Genomic DNA, 21,076 nt, shown 5'->3' with positions numbered 1-21,076 from the left:
AATTATCTTCTAGTAGTTTTATAATTTTGTACTTTCCATTTAGTACTATGAACTATTTGAGTTAACATTAATGAAGAGTGTAAATTTTGCACCTAGATTCATTTGTGTGGGTGCGTGCATGCGTACACATGGATGTCCAGTATTGTTCTAGCATCATTTGTTGAAAAGACCATTTTTTCTCCATTGTGTTGCCTTTGCTCCTTTGTGAAAATCAATTGACTATATTTATGCAGGTCTATTTCTGGGCTTTTTATTCTATTTCATTCATCTGTCTATTCTTTGCCCATACTACACTGTCTTGATGAGTGAGGCTTTATAGTAATGTCTTATTGCATTAGCTAGGACTTCCAGAATGATGCTGAAAATCTATATGAGGAACATCCTTGCCTTGATCCTGATCTTAGTGGGAAAGCTTCTAGTTTCTCACCATGAGGTATGATGTTAGATGTAGGTTTTTTGCAGATGTTTGTTATCAAGTTGAGGAAGTTCCCATCTATTCTTAGTTTGCTGAGAGTTTTTATCATGGATGGGTGTTGTATTTTGTCAAATGCCTTTTCTGTATCTATCGATATGATTATGCGGTTTTTCTTTTTTACCTTGCTGGTGCAATGGATTACGATCAATTGATTTCCAAATGTTGAACCAACCTTGGATATCTGGGATAAATTCTACTTTTCCATGGTATACAATTATTTCTATACCTTGTTAGATTCTATTTGCTAATATTTTGAGGGTTATTGCATATATTCATGGGAGATATAAGTCTGTAGTTTTCATTTTCTACAATGTCTTTGTCTCGTTTTGGTATTAGGGTAATGCTGGCCTCATGAATGCATCAGGAAGTATTCCTTTTGCTTCTATCTTCTGGAAGAGACTGTAGAGAACTGGTATAATTCCTTCCTTAAATGTTTGGTAGAAGTTACCAGTGAACCCATCTGACCTGGTGCTTTCTCTTGTGGAATGTTATTATCTATTGATTTAGTATCCAAACCATAATAAGACCTCAGCAAAACACTGGCTAAATCTGTTTAATCATTGTGAACCAACTTGTGAAATTTGTTGCTGGGGTAACTTGACCTAGAGCACGTTGATCAAATAGCTAATTATCCTAAACAAGTTAGTGTATATAAATTAGTTAATATACATTTGCAGCATTCACAAGTGCTAAGATTTAGCAAGTGACCAGGCTGCTGTCTGTGACTGTGTGTGTAAAGTTCTAGCCTTGGGAGTCATGCCACAGCAGCTTTGTTGAAAGTATTATTTGTTATGAAGATTACAGAACCAGAGATTCTTGCTATGTCATCCTGTTTTTTCCTAGAAAAATATAAAACAACAAAAAAGTAGCTTTGACTACAAAGCAAGAAATATATAATAATAATGTTTACATTAGTAAGTTCAGGTCTTATTTTAAGTTTATTATAGGAAATATCTGAATAAGAGTTTTTTGCTTGGAATAGTGTTAGATATCCTGTCTATTAACAGAAAAGTTCTGGTAGATAAATGGAGGAAGACAATAGCGATGGAAGAATGGCAATTTTCATCATGTCACAAGATAACCTGGAAAATGACGGTGGTTATCTCCAGAGAGAATTACTCTACAAGTAATGGAGTTAAAAGTGTAAAAGAAAGACAAGAACAAAACTTTTCTTTCAGAAAAGGTGAAATTCGAGGAGCCAACCTAAATATAAGTCCAAATATCTGAAGCTGCCCATGTATATAAAATATTTGTAAAGAAGTATAATATTACTTATTCTCTATTGGAAAAAATGTATATTTAAAGATGGTTTTACAAAAGCCTGAATGCCATTCTCATATTTTGACCCAGAAAATTATTTCCAATAAAAAAATATATTAGGCATGGAAATTTATATATAAGGATGTTCATCAGAGTGTTATTTAAATGAGTAAAATGGTGAAAAAACTTTAAGTAACCAACAATGTAAGATTGGACTATACATTCTAAACAATTTAATCCCATAATACAGCACAAGCATTAAATGTCATGCTGGAGAATAATACTAGTGACAACTAGAAAATATTCATGATGTTAAATGGAAAACCTTAAAAATATGTACGGTGTGATCACATATAAATGCAATCACACACACACATACACACTCAAAGAAAAGGCAGGAAGTATATACACAAGTATACTAGTGATTTTCATTTTAGTAATATAGCATTCTGTAATTTTAATTTTTCACAATGAGTAAATACTTTTGTAACAAGAAAAAAAGTAATGTGACATAAATACTAACGCTATTCAGTGGTGTTTGGAAAAGAATTTAAACCCTTCATCTGCCACACAGCGAATCAGTTGCACAAACTGGAATAACGTTGACAGAAATGATAAACCTGAGTAGAGGCCTCAAAGGCAGATAGTAGAGCGGTGTTATCCACCTAACTTAATTAGGCTGGATCAATTTTATCACAAAATTCCAAGGGAGATTCAATTTCAGATCAAAGCTATATTGCTTCTACCCCAGAGATTTCTCCTTATCAGTTGCAGAATAATTAGGGATTTGAATCCAAAACTCCAGGTCCACAGAGAAAGGAAAAGAGAATATGTAAGCAAACACAGGAGAACAGATCTTCTTATCATCACCCTATGCAACCAGAATACCACAATTTTAAGAATAAAGTTATAAAAACAAAGCTACGGTTGATTATTTTACCATGTAACTTTTCACAAGTTACCAAAATAGTGAAGATCATCTGTCATTCAACTTAATTGTGATTTTACATTTAGAAACATAAAATGAACAACGGCAACATACTTCATTGTATTCTTATCTTGGGAACATATGCTTCTAATGCAGTCAATTGATAAGAGAAAAGAAGTTATTTAGAAAAGATAAAATATTTTCCAGAAACTTTCTAAATATGATTTTCCCCCACACATCAATGTATTCATTCGTTTATTCACAAACTTTAACCAACAATGATGTTCCAGGTGCTATATGAAGTGCAAAGGGTGATAACAGTACTTAGCTTATAGGATTTCCATGAATATCACATGAGATTCCCATATGTAAATTTCTTACTACAGGGTGGGACCAACAGTAAGCGCTCAATAAATGTTAGATATTACATTCTACTACTACTAAAACTCACCTTCTAAAATTAGTATTCTTGTAAAGGATGGAAGGTACTATAGGTCATCGTTTTTCCCCAAGCCACTTGCTGTATTGTGCTATAAGTGAGCTTTTCTTAAAACAATCCTGGATATCTCCATATGATTCAAAAGTTGAAACAGCCTGATGGTGTAATGATTATATGAACAAAGTAGCCCTCCAAATAGGTTGCCTAAATGATGTTAAAATGTTAAACTATTAAATTACAAACTAAAATGCCCCAAGTCAATCAATAATTAACATCATTTCACTGCCTTTAAACATTAAATTATGAAATTTCACCTACTTAATATGTTGGCAGTCCCAAAGATATAGATTTGATAAGGAAAATAGAGGGAAGAGAGTGTTTTTCTAAGTCGCAAAACTCAAATGTGATTAATGAACCACTCCAATCATTTGGTGCCTCAGCAAGGTGTGCATTTTCAGAAGACATTACCAAGTCCTAGACTGTGTTTCTATGAGTCTGCACACTGAGAGGCAAACCTTCTAGCATTTCAATGTAGTGATGTGAGAACACGGGACAATTTTCTAAGCTTCTACAAGCATAATAAAATCATGGAAGTTTAGTGCTAGATAATACCCTCTTCACAACACACTGCTTTGCCCATGGTGATTTGTTCTCCACATTTTATTTCAGATGTTTCAGATGGTCTCATTTTAAATGATTCATGAAAAGGTGATTGAGGGACCTTCCTTGGTTTCCTCAGCCTAGTAAGCATACCTGATAGAAAATGTTTCTGAAATTGCCTTGCTCATCTATGCTAATATATTTAACAGATAATCTATAAATAAGTACTTCGAAATGACTTTAATATTACCTAGATCATTTACTGAATGCCTATAAGACAATTAAAGTTATTAGGAAAATATCTAAATATACATAAAAGCATGATTAGGGTATTAGTTGTAACTTTTTTGGTATGTTTTAAATTTTTCACAATATTATTTTATAGAAATAAAGTGGGTAATAGCTAAAGCAAGTATAGCAAAATGTTGATAGTTTTTTTAAGCTAGATGAAAGGTGTATTTTTCTATTCTTTATCTATCCTCCACTCATATTTAAAAAAATATTTTCAAAATTGTTTTACTGGAGTATTTCAAAGCAAAATGCATATACCATGTCAACTCAGTCAGAAATATTCTGTATGTTTCTCAAAAACACAGATAATTTTCTTAAATAATCCAATATCATTATCACACTTAACAAATTTAAAATGTGCCTTAATATTATCTAATACCTAACCTACTTTCAAGTTACTTCAATTGCCCTTAAATAGTCAACTCATTCAAACTAGGACTGAGACAAGTTATACTCACTACATTCGATTCTTATGCTCATTTTTGTATTTTAAGTGTCTATCAATCTACAACAGCTTTTCTTTTTCTGTTTTGCATATCTGTTGTTATTTTTGTATGCAATATTCCTCTTTTAGAAACCACATTAGATGTCCAATGAATATCCCACATAACCGTGCTTGAGATTGTTTCCTTGATATGTCATTTAACTTGTCCCTTTAGTCCCTGAATTTCCTGTCAGTCTGATTTGATTCATTTTCTTTTTATTTTGTTTTGTTGACATAATAATACTGTGTAGGATCTGCAGCTCATTTGATATTAATTCTATCAGTAGGCACATACTTACTGTCTGGCTTTCTCACTGCATGTTAGTGATGTCTAGTGATGCTAAAATTGTTCCATGAGTTCAGGAGGTGAAGACTATGTCAAGTTAAAGTTCCCAATCAACCTTTCAACTAATGGTTTTGCTATCCATTGACTACTTGCTTGGATCAGTTTTTTCATTAGCAATGAAAATGGTAATTTTCCAATTTTATCATTCTTTCTGCATTTATTGGAAATATTATGTATAGAAGAACTTTCCCTAATTCATTCAAACTATTTGGTTACCCATACGATCCTTTTCATCGGCTTTTAAAAATTTTTTTCAGGGTTTCCTTTTGCAAATTTAAGTAAATAAAGTGTACATATTTTGATCTTCCATTTGTTACATGAAACTTTCTATACTATACACACTGCTGTGTACATATATGTTAGCTATCACTCTATATGGAATCTAAAAACAACAACAACAACAACAAATGGTCGTGAAGAACCTAGGGGCAGGACGGGAATAAAGATGCAGACCTACTAGAGAATGGACTTGAGGACACGGGGAGGGAGAAGGGTAAGCAGAGACAAAGTGAGAGAGTGGCATGGACATATATACACTACCAAATGTAAAATAGATAGCTAGTGGGAAGCAGCCGCATAGCACAGGGAGATCAGCTCGGTGTTTTGTGACCACCTAGAGGGGTGGGATAGGGAGGGAGGGTGGGAGGGAGGGAGATGCAAGAGGGAAGAGATATGGGGATATATGTATACATATAGCTGATTCACTTTGTTATACAGCAGAAACTAACACACCATTGTAAAGCAATTATACTCCAATAAAGATGTTAAAAAATAAAAAAATTAAAAAAATAAATTGGTGGGCACAGATAGTCCTAATTCTTTTTTGCAGCTTCATAATTCATTGTGGTATATACCATTATTTATGCAACCCACACCCTATTAATGGACATATGGTTTATTCCTAATTTTTTGCTATTACAAATAATTGCAACAAATAATATTATATACAAGCTATTTTGTGGTTTGCTAATCTACCTTTGGGATAGATTCTGGAAGTGGAATTGTCTGGTCCAATATTTGATATCACTTTGCTAAACATTGACAAAATATCTTCTACAGGAGTTGTAACACTTTGCATTCTTGTTAGCAATGTATGAGACTATTTCACTACATACTCACCAGCTTGGTATGAGACTTTTTGTTTTGTTTTGTTCCAGTCTGAGTGGTAAGAAATAGTATCTCCGTGGTGTTTGATTGATTTTTCTCTTTTTATGAGTGAATTTAAACATTCTTCCATGTTCTTAATGTGTATTATTTTCTGTAAATTATTCATGTCATTTGCAAATTGTATATTAAATTGCTGGATTATATTTCCTTCTCATTACAGAAGTTTTTTACATTTTAGAGATATTAATTCTTTGCAATATAAATTGCAAATTCCTTTACCATTTGTCTTTTGACATTTTTCTATTCATTTCTTTGTTTTATTTAATTAAATGTATTATTCCCTTTTCACTATTACTTATCAATTTTGAATCATAATTAGGAAGGTTTAATTACAGCCAGGCATTTCACCTCTGCTTTCTTCTAATACCTGTATAATTTTGTTTTCTTGTATTTATATATCTGATCCATTTGAGACTTATCTTCTTATACAATGTAATATATGGGTCCATTTTTATTTTATTTTATTTCCTGAATGGAAATCTGTTTGTCATAATCCGTTGATTTAAAAGATTAACTTATCCTCACTGATTTTCTATGTCAACTTTTCATAAATTATCAAATTCACTTTGGACTATTTCTGAAATTTCCCTACTGGTTTATTAGTCCATCTGTTCATTCCCTATTTTAGTCTTAAAGGCCTTATCATATATATAATATTTTTAATATCATAACATTTTTTACAAATTCCTTAATTATATATCCTTGTTTAACTTTTCCAACTTTATTGAGGTATAATTGACCAATAAAATTGTATATATTTAAATTGTACAATGTGATGATTTCATATACATATACATTGTCAAATATTTACAATTAAGTTAATTAACCCATCTAACACTTCACATAGTTACCTTTTGTGTGTGCGTGTGGTGAGTTATTAATTTCAGTCATCATGTTCTAACACTAGATTCTCAGCACTTATTCATCTTATAACTGAAAATTTGTCCACTTTGACCAACAGCTCCCCATCTCCCCCATCCTGCAGTCCCTGTCAACCATCATTCTACTCTCTGCTTCTATGAATTTGACTTTCTTACTTTATTTATTTATTTATTTTAGGTTCCACATGTAAGTGATATATAGTATCTGTCTTTGTCTGGCTTATTTCACTTAGCATAATACCTTCCAGGTTCATCCACATTGTTACAAATGCCAGGATTTCCTTCTTTTTTACGGCTGGACAATACTCCATTGTGTGTGTGTCATACCTCAATAGACACTTAGGTTGTTTCTACAGCTTGGTCATTGTGAATAATACTGTTATGACATTATATCTTTATTAGGATTACTTTTGGTAGATTATTTTAGACATATCCTCAAATTAATTTGCCTAGAGCTGCATAAATGCTATTGTTTCATTTGTTGTTCATTTTTCAGATAACTAGGTTTTTGGTTCGTTAGTTCTATTTTTCCATTTTCTTACTCATTAATATCTTTTCAGTAATATCTTTTCATCCTTACTAATTTTTTGCATCTTTTTTGGGTAACTTTAATTCTTTTTCCAGCTTTTGGAGTTGGATGTTTATTTTTTTCTCTTTTTTCCATTGTAATTAATATAAATATTTAGTGCTATGACATATTTTCCTATTTTACCTACATCTTAAGAATTTTATATGTCATGTTTTGATTATTATTTCCTAGAAACTCTGCAATTTTATTCTGAATTTCCCTCTGATTCCAGATGTGCTTAATAATGTACTTCTAAGTTTTCAAGTGTAAAGCTCTTTAATATTTGTTTTACTGTATTGTGATCAGTGAAATGCTATTTGCCTTATTCATAGTTTTTAAAAAAATTTATTGAGTTTGTTTTTTTGTGACCTAGCAATAAATTTTCATAAAAATTTCATATGAATGTGAAAAAAATGTAATCTCCATTATTGGGGAACAGAGATTGACATGTTATTTATCATATTGTTTAAAGCTCAAAAATTTTACTCAGTTATTTTCTACTACATGTGTCCAGGTATAAAAGACATATGTGAAATTCTCCTACTCTAAATGTGTCTGACTATTTCTCTTTGCACTTATTGTAGTTTCTACTTCAGGAAAGTTTCTGATGTGTTATTTTCTCCATAGATATTAATTACTATCAAAGTTTTGATGTGAATTATATCCCTTAACATTGTCGAGTGTTCTTTATTGTCTTGTTTATTGCTTTTGCTCTTATGTTTATCTTCTGTTATATCAGATTCTTGATAATTCTTCACTTTGTAGTTGCATTTGCCTGATGTGTCTTTGGCCATCCTCTTTTAGAAGTAATTCTAGGTGTAATGATCTAGACCTTTCTAAACACTTTTTGAAGTGTTCTGAAGTAATTTTTGTACCTGCACATGTATGAACTTTACTAATGAATGTTGGAAAAATCAGTACTTTCATGCAATCTCTCTCATAACCATCTGTGCTCAACTTCTGATTCTTGGTTTTGAAAGTGATATCAATGTACTTCTAGCTAATATGCACAATCAATGGGTTAGGCTGTCCTTCAACGTCAAGATCTGGTAGTCTGGTCTTTTTATAGGAAGTCATTCAGGACTGTTTCTAATTCAGAAAAAGTGGCATCTGGGACTCTACCTTCTAGAGGGAGATAAAGTGGTAACCAAGCGCAGTATTTCTCACAGCGAATAGTGATCATAGTGGAAAATGCAAAAATAACTCATGGATATTGTTCAAGTAATTATTTTTAGTAAACATATGGATCAAGTTGGATGTGGGAATAATTTCCCCTTTTGTTGCTGTGTCACTCTGGCTTTTAATCTAATCAAATGCTTTATATGAATATTACAAATAGAGGCAAACTTTTTGAATTTGTTTGAAAGTTGTCCTACAACCAACAACGTTTTGTACTTGTTTCTATATTTAAACACTCCATTAATAATGGAGGGATGAATCTACTGCAGACCTACACCTGCTTGGCCAGCTCTGGCACTGCCATTGTGTCCATTTTAGCCTGTGACTACAGTAGGTCTCCTCCCTACCCCCATACATTTATTTTTTAACTTTCTGAATCACTTTGTTTTTGATGTGTCTCTTGGAGGGCACAATTTTGCATTTCACTATATTTGCAAATATGATTTTTTTCCTTTTGTTAGGTGGGTTATTCTTATTTACATTTTTAAAAAAAACGATGGCTTGGTCTTGAACTTTGTTATATTGTTTCATTATATATATATATATATATACATATATATATATACAATCTTTATATAAAATTTTATATTACTGTTGACCCTTAAACAATGCAGGGCTTAGGGATGCCCACCCTGTCTACCCCTTGCAGTAGACAATCTCAATATAATTTCACAGTCAACCGTCCACATCCACAGTTCTGCATTCACAGATTCAACCAACTGCAAATAGTGCAGTGCTGTTGTATTTATTGAAAAAATAATAATGTATAAGTGGACACAGGCAGTTCAAACCCATGTTATTCAAGAGTTAATTGTAGTTGATTTTTTTTTTAAGAGAGCTATTTTTATTATGGATAGTTTGCATTTTTTCCAAGTTGTATTTTGATACTCATATCCTTATATAAACTCCTTAACCAACCCTTCTTTAGATGCTATATATTACCATCTTACCATAAACAGCATCCTTTCTCCCCTCCCTCTTTCCCTCCACTCTCCAATTCTAGTCACTAGTGTTATCTCAGTTTATTTTTAAAGAAAAGATAACACATTCTGCCTTCTCTTTCTCATTCTTATAGTTTAAGTTCCCCATAAATATACTCAGTGCTCACCCCAAACTTTATCATTTTATGGTTACCAGAAATTTGTTCTCTACTAGATTTCTCAGGGGAGGATCATTTGAACAACACTTCTCAAGTTTTCAAAAATTCAAAAATATCTGTATATGGCCTTCATTCTGGAAGAACAGTTTGTCAGTATATAAAATACTTGGCTAACATTCTCTTTCCTTGTATATCTTAAAAATACCATCGTATGGTCTTAAGTTCACATTTTAGTGTAATAAAATATTACAGTCAAGTCTAATGCTATTCTGACTTATTTTCTCTTTTAAGTGATGCTTTTCCCAGATTCCCAAATAATTATTTTTCGTTATATTTAAAGTGTAATAGTTATTTTAGGAATTATCTCAGTTTTGAATATTCTGAATAGAATTTCCAAGGTAGAGAGTGTACCTTTGTAACATGCAATTCAAATTTTCTTCTTTTAAGAAAGCTTCCAGAATTATAGTTTTAACTATTTATTATGTTTTATTGCTTTGCATTTCCTCTTCACAGACTCCTCTAGGTATACATTGTGTCCCTTTGCATATTTTTTATGTCTATTACATTTTCTTCAAACCATCCTTGATTCTATTTTTTTGTTGTTACTTATTTTATTTTCATTCCCTCCCTATGATTTCTTTGATGTATATCTGCTTCAGATTACTATTTAGAGTTAGTTTTTGAAGTTTGTTCTATTTTCTTTTTAAAAAAATTTTTCCCTTAAGTCCCCTATTTCTTGATTCGTATTCTTCTGTGTGTCTAGCCAAATCATTTCTGAGCTTTCGTATTTATTACTTCTGAAATTCATATAGCTAATTTTAAAATATTAGGTTAAAATTATCACCTTCCTCATGAACAATTTTTCCTGGGTGCTTTATTTAACTAATGAAATATTGTTCATTTTATTTTCATCGTTTTTGTCCAATGTCTTAGTTTAGAATTTAATGATGATTCCCTTTCCCATTGTTTAAATAAGCTAGGCTTTCCTAAGCTATTATGAAGGTATTTCCGTAGGGAAGGAGATGGGTCAGGGTGGTTGTCTTGTTTGACAGCTAAAGTCTCCCTTCTCTGTCAGAACCATGAATAATTTAAAAATATGATCTCTTTGTGTAGCCACTTTTCAGACACTCAGAGATAAGCCTGTCTCAGGAAGGCTCTCATCTCCATCTTTTAGTTAATCCATAGCTTTGTAGGCAGCATCCCGCATTACTGGATTTTGTGGGGTTTGAACCCTATTGTGAACTTAACAAAGTGACTTGGATATTTAACTTATTCCTATAGTTAATTCTTGTTTTACCTGTTGGCCCTTGTAACTCTACAACTTCTAGAGCTGGGATTAAAATCTAGATGCTACTCCTTCCAAAACCTTGTCTTTTAGGTTTTATTAATGACCCTATTATAGGGAGCATTATTAAGATCTCAGAGTCCACCCATGTACAGACACTAAATACTCTCCTACTTTTGCAGCATCGAAGGCAAATTAAATACAAACCACTTTCGAAAAAGATAGAAGGAAACAGCAGTGGAATTGATTAATGTGATGACCATTAATGTGGAACTGTGTCTGCCCCAATTTTTGAATGTGTCCTCACATATGGCAAAGTTTAATAAATGCTCATATTTTTAGCTACAAGTCAGCATATCTTATTGACCTTGTTTTTTCCCCACCAATACTAACAAATACAGGACCCAGTTTTTGTGTTTTGCAAGTAACAGCACTTTTCTGTGAGTTTAGGAGCAAGATGTTGGAGAATCTGCTTGACTTAAAAAAAAATACTTTATTGACAAATCTAGAGTTGTGTGACTAATAAGGATAAGGTGTTCATTCATTCATTTCTCCAGTTGCTTCACATCTGGTGTTCTTGTTATTCCACTTCAACAGGATTCTTCCTCACCTGATTTTATTACAGCTCATATGGGGATGCTAGGATTTATAAGCGGGCCTGATGAGACGCAGAAGCCGCCACTTCGTTGAGAAATAAAAAGTAGAATTTCCTATCCTTTCTAATTTGTTGAGCTCTGTTGAACTTAGTCTAGTCTGTTCATCATATATATAATGAAAGTGCTAGTAAAAAATAGAAAACATCGCTCTAAAGAGCAAGAGTTTTGGAGGGGCAACATCAAAATTTGAATTCTAGCTCTAGAAATAATAAGCTGCATGGTCTTGAAACTTAATTTCTCTAATTCTATTTACTTTTCTGGAAAAGTCAGTAAAATGATGTGTATCTTGCAAAGTACTTCTATCAAATAAGATTAACAGTATAGTTCCCAGTCCATAGTATTACTGAATAAATGTTTCATTTCAACTTCTCTCGTCTTCACCTTCCTAGTGTTAGTAATGTTATTGTGTGGCCTGAGACGTCTCTCATCTACTTCTGCTTCAAGTTCCAATGACTCCTCCACTTTATGGTATGTGAGGAGGGACACGGAAATGGAGACTGAGGTGGGGGGGACAGTTGATTTACCGGTCAAAGCAGTTCATTGATCAACTACTTGCTCTATGTATCCTTCAGGAACTGTGTCTGGCTTCTGGTAACAGAGACTTGAATATAATGTCTTAAGTCAGGGTATTACTCTAGAAAAATCCAGATTTAGACAGATCAAAGCTATTAGAAGTCGTCAAAAGCCATGAGGGACCTAGACTCCTTTTTATTCTCCTCTGCTATCCTTAGTACATTGCTTCCCTCCTCAAAGTTACACAGACTCTTCCTTCTGGAGCTCCACCTATCATAGCTAGTGTTTCAGGCAGAAAAAAATGGGAAGGGTGAAGAGATAAATGGACTTCCCTGACGCCCCAACCAATAACTTTTCTTCATATCTCATTGACATCCCTAACTGCAAGAGAGGCTGGAAAAATAATTTTTGAGTCCAGTGTGTTAGCACCCCTTTATTAAATTAACATTCTGTTAATAAAAAAAGAAAAATAAGTAATAAATAAAGAACTAGTAGTCTCTGTAGCATTGTTTCAGCTCAAGTAATTTTACCCTCACTCTCAGAAGGCAGAATAAAAACAGAATATGGGAAAGTAGTGCTAAGGGAGCATGTCCTTCAGTAGGAGCATATAATATAGCATCTAGGGAGATGTAAGACGGAGGAAACGGGTGGAATCAGGGAGAACCAAACCTGGAGTAAACCTTTAAGTAACAATGCTAAAACTTTCAGGAAACAAACAAACAAAACCTCTCACACTTAAGATCTTCTTGTTTTGTTAAATTGAGCAAAGTCTCTAAATTACCAGCAAGGAGGTAAGATTTTTTTCTTAAAAGTACTTTATAGCACTCTTTTATATCAGCACCTCCACAGTCCTCCTTTGCAATATCCCAAGTACTGGTGAGTCTCTAACCAAGCAGTAGGTCCAAAGCACAAAGCCAAATAGTAGACAAGATGCTATTAGGAGAACACTGTGGGTATACAAAAAGCATTGAGAAAAGCAGGGTAGAATGGTAGAGATTTGAGTTAGTTCTATTAAACAGAAAGTACAAACCTCTTTTAGGAACATTTATTTCAGAAAAAGATAGGGAAGGTACATGAAAATTCAGTGTTATGTGGAGAGAAAAATATACTTACTTTAAAAAATCAATTGATGGTTTAATAGGCAAGTATGACAAAAATTTTATTAGACAGATAAGTTATGAACATTTTAAAGAGTTCAGAAGCTTTTTTTTTTTTAATCTTTAAGAAAGCTCACGGTCATGTTTTCACAAATTCAAGTACTGCAGGCCAAATACCAGGTGGTAAAATTCCATCTGACTCAATACATGCTCAGGTGTTAACTCCAAGGTAGCTTATGACCAGATTTAAAGAGCAGGAAAGAGACTGTTCTACATTTCTAATCATTATCAAAAATTACATATGGCATTTGAGTTTCAAGGAAATAACAGGGTATCATCTAATACCATTTCTTAGAAAATGAAAGATTATGTATTTGCCAAGTACAGTCCAAATGTCTCTTTTATCACCACATATTTTGTCAACTGTGACCCTGGCAAGCTTCACTCTATTTTTTAAGGACACTTAAAAAATGTGCTTCAATCATTTGCAGTTAATTATAACACTAGCATGATAAATAATGGCTTCAAACTTGATGCCAAATTATAGATGGGAATGGGAAATGTGGTAGCACGTGTTGAAATACTGAGTGTTAACAAGTACAGCCATCCTGGGGATAACATCTTGATAAGGAAAGACAACTATAAGGGTGTGAGCTTGCACAGAGAGAATAAATTGCCAGTCATTTTCTAAATATGGAGGTTTTCTTGGAGACATACTGTTTAAACCATTGGAAAAGGAAATTGAAGCACATCACTCAGAAGTTAAAGGTTTGACATACCATACCTTTTAGACTCTTTCTTGACTCAGAGCCTTTGCCTAAGATGTTCCTTCTTGAAACATTACTTCTCACCTCTGCTTGCTACCTCCTCTTTATCATAAAGGTAATAAGTGGGATGTCCATTCTTTGCACAAGCACAGCACTTACTATGGTCTTTATCCCATTATAATCATATTATCTATTTATTTATATTTATTTATATGTCTTCCCCAATATCCCATATGCTTAAGAGTAGTAGTACGACATTAGTTGTTATTCTATCTCGGCTCCTATTCTAATGCCTGGTAGCCCTGAAGAAATACTTGCTTAATGGATGAATGAAAATAATGAATATCAGAAGCAGTTAAACATGTGTTAAAGTTTATACACCTAAATTCAAGTTCTCCCAAATCCCACATCCTCATAATCCTTTTCTGAGAAGGGCTGTACCAAACGGAAATGTTATTTGGGAATCACTGCTCCTTGTCACAAAAGATGCATCTGAGAGAAATCTGGTTCTGAAAATCACAAGTTTCCCACATTTCTCCTGTCTCACCAAAGATTCAAAATGTTTTCTTTCAGTCACCATTTTCTTTTCCTTCAGGGGAGAATCCTGCCCAATTTCCCACATATGCCACCAGTTTAGGATTTTGATGTATCTAATAGCCTACAGGATTTGCAAATAGAAGCTCTAGTGTGCTGGTCTTCCATCTATTTTTTGAAGTAAAATCACGGGTGGTATGGGGCAGATTTTGTTCAGACTTGGAGAATGTGGCCATCTGCGTCAGAACTTTTAAAGGATATTATTAAGGGTGATAAATAAAAGCACCTTATAAGAACAGATTGCATAGAGTGCTAAAGGTGGAAGAAAGGAAGAGAACAAACTCTTGTGTTGATTCTGAGCTGTGTCCTAGGCATTGTATTGGACACTTTATTACAATGTAGTGGTTAAGAATATAGTCTCTGGAATCAGACTGCCAAGGTTCAAATTTATCTTAGATACTTACTAGATAGGTGACTTTGGAAAAATTCCTTAATCACCATTGTATTTACAGATCTGAGCCTTACTGTCCATCTTCATCTGTAAAATGGACAGAGACATAGCTCATACATTGTACAATTTGGGAAATTAGTAACGATACATGTGTTATTTAAGGAAAGTCTTAGAATAATGACTGGCACAGAGAAGGTGCTATATGTGTGTTTGTTTAAATAATTATCATTATTATTCGAACTCAGATCATTTTGTTTTCTAAAATTTCTACAATGCGAAGTTTGGATTTCCTGTCCAACTGCCTAAGTGAAATGGCAAATACATATTTTACTTTTAAGAAATCAGGAAACTCCAGAAGTCTCATGATTGATTTGAAGAAAGAAACCAAAGGCTTTATTACTTTTTTTATTAGAAATTTTAAAAATTACTGTTTCTAAACCAGGCTGTTTGTGTAAGCACTCATTACTGACAGAAAGCATGTGGGCACTTTCTGTCTCTTAGGTAATAGTCATGTGTATAAACTGAATAGCATCAACAATTTTTTGAGTGAGATTTCTTATCCAAATTGAGTTTTGAAAAATATTGGGTAGAAAATGAAGGAGAAGACGATTGAGGAGTTGGAATATAATCAGTCAATAGTCAAGTAAGAGGACACACTCCAGAGGTGCCTTTTGTGAAAACTGTAATCAAGGAAACATTCTTCTGTCATCTAAACGTATCCACCCAAGTGCAGAGTACATTTGACAGTGATGAAAATAAGGATTACTCTCTGGAATAAATCTATTTAAGCAGCTACAAAGAATATCAAGACAAGGAAGGCAGTTTCTGATGCAACCAAAACAAAGTTACTATTGAAGATTGGAAAGAGCAATTGAAAAGGCTGCTACTTTCCTGATATTTTGAACTAAACAAGTTTTATGTCTATACACCCTGATCCCTTTTTTACAGGCAATACATCAAGACAGTCCACTTTGTCACTGTGCATAATTTTACAAGACATACTGTAGAGTGAGGGAAAACACTCAAACACTTATTTAGTGTTTCCTGGTCCATGGTCACAATTTTCAAAATTAGATCAGTGATTCCTTGTTCTTGTGGTTTTTAAATGATCTTCCAGGCACTGAAATTAAAGCTCGGGATACCAAATAAGAAAATAAATAAAATCTTTACAGACTTTATAATATATTAATTAGTAGATTAGGTTTTCCAAGGGAGGTCTTTGCTGATGTAAATAGTCAGATTCCAGACAAATGGGATACAGCTTCTGTTGACCAGTAGGTGTCAATAATCTTTGGATCCTTTTGAAAATTCAATTTAAAAATTCAGTTTACTTTTGTGAAAAAAAAAAAAGTGAGCTGCGAGTCAGACTTCACAAAACTAATTGGATTCAATTTCAAGATATAAAATAGCACCAGAACAAAAAATATTCATCTTAGAAGTTAAAGACTTTGGAAAATTGTATGCAGTTTAACACTCCCCAGCAGATTGGTCCTGGGCTTAGTTCTAATGGTAAATAATATAAATGGTTTAGTTTTTGCTCTAGTTTCTACCAACATTACAGACAGAATGAGATAATGCATCATAAAGTACATGGTATAGTGCCTGGTACTTAAAAGGTACCTAGGGGCAGGACGGGAATAAAGACGCAGACCTACTAGAGAATGGACTTGAGGACACGGGGAGGGGGAAGGGTAAGCTGGGACGAAGTGAGACAGTGGCATGGACATATATACTCTACCAAATGTAAAAAAGATAGCTAGTGGGAAGCAGCCGCATAGCACAGGGAGATCAGCTCGGTGCTTTGTGACCACCTAGAGGGGTGGGGTAGGGAGGGTGGGAGGGAGGGAGATGCAAGCGGGAAGAGATATGGGGATATATGTATATGTATAACTGATTCACTTTGTTATAAAGCAGAAACTAACACACCACTGTAAAGCAATTATACTCCAATAAAGATGTTAAAAAAAAAGGAACTAATGATTTGCTGTTTCTGAATGTGTCGTATCTACATGATCATGTCCTCTGATAAGATATATACTTAGAGCCCTGTATTCAGGATCTAATTCATACTTATACATCTCTTTGAGCAAAAATATGACAATTATTTAGGTCTTTAATTTACAGAGGAGAACATTTGATTATACACTGATGCCAGCAGAATTCTTTTTTCTGGTGTTTATAGATGAGGGTGAAAGGTTTATTGTGACACAATTATTTACTCCTTCTCTGATCTACCGAAGGCTAAGAGGCGTGTTTCCTTTCTTTTGACTTAAGCATGTTCCAATAGAATATTTAATTCAATAAAAAGTCAATATATTATTATGGTTGTACATTTTTGAATTTACAATGAAAATAAATTTGCCTGAAATTAACGTTAAAATCACCTTTCTCTATCATCTATGACAACTCAGGACCGCAGATATAGAATATCTGCCATTTCTGGGGAGAACCTTGTTCTGAGTTCAGCTGGTTTTTATTTAGTGAGAAATTTAAAACCGTTCTTATGCAAATTTTTGCATCACTAGATACCAAAATAATAGCAGATAGGATAAGTATCAAAAGTATAAGTAGCAAAAAATGAGATGATAGTTATACAAAAGTTTTGTTCATTAAAAGATAAAAAGATTCTTCCCATTTAGCAAAATCACAAAGAACTACATTCCCTAAAATTTCTTACAAAAATATGAATCTTAGAAATTCTCTGGAAGAAAATTTGCTCCTCTTTGGGAATCATGATGCCTATTGATACAGCAAATGCTATGAGTATATAGTTTTAACTTTTGTGACACAAAATAGTCAAAACTTTTTTTGTAAAACACAGAACTATTTCTTATTCAACAGATAGCATCATACTCAATGTCAAGAAGCTAAAGGCTTTTGCTCTAAGATCAGGAACATAGAGAGTAATCCTCTTGACATTGATGTTTTTGGATTTGACAACAAAAGCAAATGCAGCAAAAGCAAAGATCAACAAGTGGGAGTATACCAAACTAAATTGCTTCTGCTCTGCACAGCAAAGGAAACAGTTAACAAAATGAAAGGGCAACCTGCTGAATGTGAGAAAACATTTGCAAACCATCTATCTGGTAAATGGTTACTATCCAAAATATTTAAAGAACTCATACAACTCAATAGTAAAAAAGAAAAAAAAAAATCCAACCGATCCAATTAAAAAAAAAGGCAGAGGATCTAAATAGACATCTTTCCAAAGAAGGCATTCAAACCGCCAACAGGTGTTTGTGCTCAACATCATGAATCATCAGGGAAATACAAATCAAAGTTACAATGAGATATCACCTACCATCTGTAGAATGGCTGTCATGAAAAAGACAAGAGATAACAAGCATTGCCAAGGATGTGGAGTAAAGGAACGCTTGTGCACTGTTAATGGGAATATAAACCAGCACAGCCACTATGGAAACAGTATGGAGGTTCCCCAAGAAATTAAAAATAGAGCTACCATATGATCTAGCAATTCCAATTTAGCAATTCCAATTCTTGGTATATATCCAAAAGACATGAAATCACTATCTCAAAAAAGATAGTTGCATCCCTGTGTTCATTGCAATATTCCTTACAATAGCCAAGACATGGAAAGAACCTAAGTGTCCACTGATGCAAGAATGGATAAAGAAAATGTGACATATATATATATATATATATATATATATATATATAAAGGAATATTATTCAACCATAAGAAAGAAGGGAACCTTGCCATTTGGGATGATATAGAGGACCTTGAGGGCATTATGCTACATGAAATGTCAGACAGAAAGACAAGTAATGCATGATCTCACTTATGTATGAAACCTGAAAAACTGAACTCATAGAAACAGAGAACACACTGGTGGTTGCCAAAGGTGGGGACTGGGAAGAGGAGAAAATGTGTGAAGGGGGTCAAAAGGTAGAGCCTTCCAGTTATAAGATGAACAAGTTCGGGGGATGAAATGTACAGCATACTGACTATGTATGTTAACAGTATGTTATGTTATGTTATGTATGTTAACATACATAGTTATGTTAACTATGTATGTTAACAGTAAAGTATTGCATATTTGAAAGCTGCTAAGCGAGTGGATATTAAAATGTTCTCATCAAAACAAAAGAAAAACATAAACAAATGATATGAAGGATACACTCTGGTATGCACTGATGAATGTTTTTAATATAATTAAAATAAAAAAGAACAATTAACTCCCTCCATATGTTATTATGATCACAGTCAGTGAACCCAGAGATTTAATTCAAAAGACACCACATAAATTCTCAAGTCTGTCTGGATTATGGGGAGCATGGCATGAGGATGCAAAGATGAAGGAGCATCTCATTTTACCATTAAACTGTATTTTTAGGATTGATCAAATACAGAGATTATGAAATTTCTCAGAGCATCAAAAATGTGTTTACTGCAAAAATCATACATTTCATTCTAACTCAGCACTAACTTAACATTTTCTTGGAAATAACTATAACTCACTACAAAGTCTGAGTTAGTAACTTCCCTAGGAGCTATTTTGAAGTTTTGCTTTTTTACTAAAATAGTCTTCCTAACATGATAGCATTGGCACAGATACTTCTTTTTTCACTCCCCCCATTACCACACCTCCACCTCATTCCTTGGCTATAAATCCTCACTTCTTCTTATATTCCAAATTGAGCTCAGTTCCATAATGAGGTCTCTTTTCCCTTACAGTAATAGTTCCTGAATCAAATCTACTTTTACCACTTTATCTATCATCCAGCTCTGGTTTTTCTTTGACACTCCCCTTGTAGTGATCTTGTGTTCTAGTCACACTGAATTCTTTTCCACTTCTCAGAACATCTGCTGCTTTTTCATACCTCCCTGCTTCTACACCTGCTTAGGAATGTCCTTCTTTCACATGTCTGCCTCGTTGACGCCTAATTATTCTTCAAGATCAAGCTTACATCATTTATTAGCCAAGTCCCTTCTTTCCATTCCTAAAAGCACCACCACAGCTCAGGCCCTTGAAATTTCTTGGCTGGGTGGCTGCCAGCAATCTACATTCTTCAGGTCTCCAGCATTGAAGCCCTTCAAATCCATCTTCCACTCACCAATTTATTTAAAACACAAATTTCAGCATCTTGTCCTTTGAATACTTTTTTTTAACTAAAAACATTATTGAGAAATAATTGATATATAACATTGTATTAATTTAAGCTGTAAAATATAACAGTTCCATATATGTATATATTGCAAAATGATTACTGCAACAAATTTACTTAACATCTATCACCACACAGTTACAAGTTTTTTCTTGTGATGAGAACTTTTAAAATCTACTTTCTTAGCAACTTTCAAATATACAATACAGTATCATTAACAATAGGCATCATTCTGTACTTTATATCCCCAGGACTTATTTTATAAACTGGAAGGTTGTACCTTTTGACCACCTTTACCTATTTAGCCCCTCCCCCCCATTTTAATTCTTATTTTTAAAATTTATTTTTTATTGAGGCAACATAGGTTTATAATATTATATGTCTCATATACACAACATTATATTTCTACTTCGGTATACACTACAGCATACTCACCACTAAAAATTTAGTTTCTATCCATCACCATGCAGCTGATCCCCTTTACCCATTTTGCCCTCACCCAGCCCCTTTTTCTCCATAATCACTACTCTGTTCAATGTATCTACGTGTTCGTTTTTCTTTGGTTTGGTTTGTTCATTTATTTTGGTTTTTGTTTGTTTGTTATATTCCACACATAAGTGAAATCATATAGTATTTTTCTTTCTCTATCTGACTTATTTCACTTAGCGTAATACCCTCAAGTTCCATCCATGTTGTCAAAATGGAAAGATTGCATCTTTTCATGGCTGAGTAGTATTCCATTGTATATACATACCATATCTTCTTTAGCCATTCACCCTTTCATGGGCATGTAGGCTATTTCCATATATTGGCTATCATAAATAATGTCCTGATGCATATAAGGGTACTTCTATCTTTTTGAATTAGTGTTTTTGCATTCTTTGGATAAATACTCATAAGTGGGATAACTGGATTACATGGTAGCTCAT

This window comes from Eubalaena glacialis, chromosome 12, assembly GCF_028564815.1.
Source record: "Eubalaena glacialis isolate mEubGla1 chromosome 12, mEubGla1.1.hap2.+ XY, whole genome shotgun sequence".
Taxonomy (NCBI): Eukaryota; Metazoa; Chordata; class Mammalia; order Artiodactyla; family Balaenidae; genus Eubalaena; species Eubalaena glacialis.
Note: the sequence above shows the minus strand (reverse complement) of the source record.